Source organism: Nicotiana tomentosiformis, chromosome 7 (genome assembly GCF_000390325.3).
Source record: "Nicotiana tomentosiformis chromosome 7, ASM39032v3, whole genome shotgun sequence".
NCBI lineage: Eukaryota > Viridiplantae > Streptophyta > Magnoliopsida > Solanales > Solanaceae > Nicotiana > Nicotiana tomentosiformis.
The window spans coordinates 71,592,107-71,597,339 of record NC_090818.1 but is presented as its reverse complement, the minus strand read 5'-3'; the positions used below and the strand labels follow the sequence as shown (position 1 = coordinate 71,597,339).

Here is a 5,233-nt window from a genome sequence, read left to right as displayed (position 1 = left end):
TTAGAAGTCTAAGTAAGTTAAACGTGTGTTGCATTTATGTATTTACATCTATACTTATTGTGAGTTACCGAGCCTGTGCGAGGCCGGGTATGAAAAGATATAACATGAGGTATTGCCAAGCCCATGTGTGGTTGGGTATGGAATGATGTGGTAACGGATATTATGGAGCCCATGTGAGGCCGAGTACAGAATGACATAACAAGAGATGCTACCGAGCTCATATGTGGCCGGGTATGGAACAACATGATGTTAGATAATACCGTGCCCATGCATGGCCGGGTATAAAATGATGTGATATAAGTAATTATGTGTTCGGATTCGAGATGATATGTTATGAGGTGTTACCGAGCCCATGTGTAACTGGGTACAATGTTGATGTGATATGCCCCAAAGAGCGGCTGAATATCACCTAATACAAGATGGTATGTCCTTGAAGAGTGACTTTATTATTTTTATGAAATTTTCATGCATTTATTATTTGAGGTTACCATAGTGTACGCTCCACGGTAGCTTGCCTTTGGTACTCATGTTAAAGTTGTGTACTCGTATTTTCTATGTTATGTTTTCGGTTTACAAGTATACCATCAACTTTACATAGTCAGTGCATTTTTCGTACTGATGCCTTCTTTTGGGCGCTATGTTCAAGCCCACATGTGGAGATAGACCAGATAACATACCTTCCCAGTAGGAATTTTCTCTCTCTTCTCACCTCCCCCATGTTCTTCTTCTCTTCTTCTCTCATTTACTATTTTATTGCTGAACTTGGTGCCAAATTGACATCAATTGTATCAGGTCCAGGTTACAATGGGTCGAGAAAAGCTTTTCATACTCAATCGAGCAATCCAGCTATAGATCTACAGGAGCAATACGAAGATCTGGCAGCTCAACAAATGGATTTGCAAGCTGTAATGGAGAAAACAAAACAGGACTTGCGTGAGGATATAGATCAAAGGTATATAGAGCATCTTCACTTGTTTAATTCACTCAAAAATCCATTCGATGAATCTTATTCACAGTCGCAGTCGAAAGACCGGGTCTTATCTTCTACTGTCAAAAATAATGTGTTACAGTTAGGCCAAGGAATTCTCGGGCCTGATACTTATTGTGATAATAGTAATCATGGTCATAAATTGGGTTTTCTTGATTTATTATAGAAAATTTGAAGATTTGGTTGTATTGAACTAAGTAATACTTTTCTGTTGATAACACTCACTTAATCAGAGGATAAACCTTATCTTTATGAACTTAGATGATGAAACTTTGGCTTGACATCATTCTTGTATAAATGTAGGGATCAATTATTTTATCTAATTGGAATGAGTATTTAGCCGCACTAGTCGAAACTTTTAGTGAGGAATTTTGAGTTTCCTATGCTAGAACTAAAACAACTAAGACAAACTGGTTATGTGAGAAAATTTCAATTTTCTTTTGCTAGGTTATTGAATCAGTGTAACCTCTCTGTTTGTCAAGCTATTTTATGTTTTTTGGGAGAGTTGAAGGAGGAATTGGTGAACCCAATGAAATACATGAGCCTCAGACATTGTACAAAATATATCGGCTAACCGGATTAGCTGAAACTACACTAGCTGCTAATGCTAGAGCATTGATATATACTTTTGGAGTTGCACATCGTCTTACTAGTAAAAGGCTTTTCTATGAATCACAGCCACCTAGATCTACTCACTATAACTGTACCCCTACACTTAGATTAGCATTGCTTTAGTTAGATTAGCATTGCTTGCTCCCAGTGCCACAGCTATCGCTAAGACCAGAAAAACCATTTCCTCGGTTGAAATGCAAGCTAGGAGAGCAAAGGATTATGCTATTTTTTGATAAAAATACACTTCATGTCACAAGTGTACCTTCTCTAAACAAATGTTTGCTATGAACCTGGAGTTTTCGGAGGGAGAATAAGGTGTGGAGGAGGTGATATCCAAATATGACAATGATTCTTCTATAGAGGAGTGGTCATCTAGTGAGGGAGACACTTATATGATTTTCTTATATGCCTTTAGTCTTTTGCAAGGTGCTCAAACTATACACGTTGTTGGATACAATGAAAAGAGGCCATTGTAGATTCTCCTTGATAGGGGTAGCACTTATTACTTCATATATAGTGCTTCTGCTTAGAGGATGTGAGATTGTACCTACCAAGGTTGAATATGTGAGTTTTGACATTAATACTATACAAGTTACTTCTGGAGTGATCAGGAACTTTCACTGGATATTACAGGGCACTACTTATACTTCAGACTTGATTCTCTTTCCAATAGGGAGGTAGGATTTAGTTTTGAGAGCTTGTGGATGAAGACCTTAGGTCCAGTGACTATGAATTACACACAACACTATGGCATTCAATTATCAAGGAAAATAACATGTCTTGAAATGGGGTATCTGAGGATTGTAAGTTGTCTAGCCCAATGACTATGTATGTGGTAATAGAAAGGGTGTCCATTCTTTATGTTGTAGGTAATGGTTTCTGAACCAGAATTAACACTTGAAGACTAGTTCAATGCAATTCACCTGACTAGGGAGAGTGATGTCCCAATCTCTATTGAGAACTTGCTCACACGATATCAACAGGTTTACTCTGAACCAATTTCTTTGCCACCAAAATGGGTGCATTTGATAACAGAATTTCACTTCATTCTGCGTCTAAGACCGTTGATATCAGGCCCTACATATATTCTTCTAAGACAAAGGATATTATTGAAAATATAGTACAAGATATGCTATAATGGGGTGTGATCCAATATAGTAACAACCCTTTGCTTCTCCTATTGTGTTAGTGGGAAAGAAAGATGGCACATGGAGACTGTTAATTACAGATAATTGAACCAATATACTGTGAAGGGAAAACTTCTTATTCCTATCACAGATAACATTGGATGAAATAGCATGTGTTTTTATTTTTCAAAAATTAATCTCAGATATGGGTATCACCAGATCAGAATGGAGCAATCGATATTTTCACAGTAGCTTTAAAGACTTGTATGGGCCATTATGAATATTTGGTGATGCCCTTTGGGTTAACCAACGCACCCTCGACATTTTAATGCCTTATGAATCACCTCTTTTAACAGTTCTTGCGGAAGTTTGTGTTGTCTTTTTTTATGATATCTTGATATATAGCTTTAGCTTGCAAGATCATGTGGTGCATTGAAAATAATATTGATGTTATGGTTCAACATAGCTTGTTGTCCAAACACTCTAAGCATGTTATTGGGGTTCCCAGGGTTCAGTACTTGGGCCTCTCTATTTGTAGAGGATGCGTCTACCGATCGCAATACAATAGCTACAAATGTCAAACAACTGAGAGGCTTCTTGGGTCTGGCTGGTTATTATAGGAAGTTTATCAAAGGATATGGATTCATCAGCAGACTTTCAACTGAACTCCTCAAAAGGACAAGTTTTTGTGGTCTGATGCTACTGCACAATTATTTTCTAATCTGAAGATAGCTCTGATTACTGCCCTTGTGTTGGCCTTGCCTAATTATTCTCTTCCTTTTATTGTTGAAATTGGCATCAGTGGTACAAGTATAAGAGTTGTTCTTATGCAGGAGGATAATTTATAGCCTTCATCAGTAAAGGTTTGGCTCATACGTATGTTACTTTATCTGTGTATGACAAAGAACTTTTAGCCATATATTTTGCTATTACTAAATGGTCTCATTACCTTTTGGGGAAATATTGTATTGTGAAAACTGATCAAAAGGCTTTAAAGTATTTACTAGAGCAGAAGTTACATATTGATTCCCAAATTAGATGGCTCGCCAAATTATTACCCTTTGACTTTGAAATTCAGTACAAAAGGATAAGGAGAATATAACAGCTATTTTTTCTCTCTAAACTTTATGGTGATGCGCTTATGGTCTTGATGGTGTCATCAGTACAAGACGATATCTGGAAGAAAATTCAGGAAAACTAGACTTTTGATCTTGAATTGCAGATCCTTATTGGTTCTTTAAAACTTACTCTACAGAAGCACTACACTTGGATGGATGACCAGCTGAGAAGAAAAGGTAGATTGGTGAATGGTAATGATGAGGAACTCAGGGCTAAAATCATCAATCTATGGAATTTTACTCCTACATGGGGCTATTCTAGTATTGATGCTACCAGAAGAAGACTGTTGGCCTATTTCTATTGGAATGGAATCAGGACTAATATACTTAACTTTGTTTACAAATACTCTATTTGTTAGAGGAATAAATATGACACTGCTACTTCATCTGGCTTGCTGCAAACACTTCCTATTCCTGCACTTTATTGGACAGATATTAACATAAATTTCATAGAAAGATTGCTTAAGTAAGGGTAAATCAGTTATTTGAGTTATTATGTATAGGATAACAAAGTATGGTCATTTTATTGCTCTTACACTGCCCCATCACTTATTCAAGTTTTCCTGAACCATATATTCAAGCTTCATGGATTCCCTGCTACCATTACCAATAATATAGATCCCAGTTTTCTCATTTCTATCTCGAAACTAAGAGGTGACTATACAAACTTCCACAACCTTTCATCCTCAAACAGATGGCCAACTGAAGTACTCAATAGATGTGTAAAGACTTACTTGAGGTATTTTTATGTTGTTTCTCCTACTGATTGGACTTCCTTTCTTCCTTTGATTAAATGATGGTATAATTTCAGTCATCATTATGCTATTTAGAATTAAACCTTTGAACTCCTTTACAAATACTCTCCACCACTGCACCTGTCTTACCTTCGTTGAGATTCGTCTACTTCTTCCATTGAGGTTATTCTACTGCAAAGGAAATTTAAAACTTTGAATGGATGAGCTTTATTTATCTATATTATAACAGAGAATATAGCTCAAGCTAATAGCCACATGTCTAACAGGCAGTTTAAAGTGGGGAACTGGGTGTTTGTCAAGCTATAGCCCTATAGACAATTGTAAAGCCCAGAGATTTTGCACCAAAATAATTCTGTTGTTGTATGAGCTTTAAGTTGGACACAAGGATGTTCAAATACTAGAAAAGGTGTATAGCAATTATATTTTATGTTTAGGAGGTGGTATAGATATTTATAAGAGGGAAAAAGTAGTTTGGAACAAAATAGAAATGTCCAAGGTAAGAACACAATTATAGTCGCAAGATACCTAAATTCAAACAAGTATGTCTCCCAATCTATAACGAATTATGTGGTGAACTACCTATCAAATTAAAGCCCTTGAAGTCTGGTTTCTAACACTTTAAACCATTTATCA

At 36.4% G+C, this 5,233-nt stretch overlaps 1 long non-coding RNA gene across 1 annotated transcript; it reads left to right on the top strand.

Annotated features, from left to right (window-relative positions):
• The first annotated feature begins 547 nt into the window (after nucleotides 1-547).
• LOC104118973 (uncharacterized) lies at nucleotides 548-4,231 on the top strand. Its single transcript, XR_011409831.1, has 3 exons — nucleotides 548-684; nucleotides 793-952; nucleotides 3,983-4,231. It is a non-coding gene; the product is annotated as an uncharacterized lncRNA (long non-coding RNA).
• The last annotated feature ends 1,002 nt before the right edge of the window (nucleotides 4,232-5,233 follow it).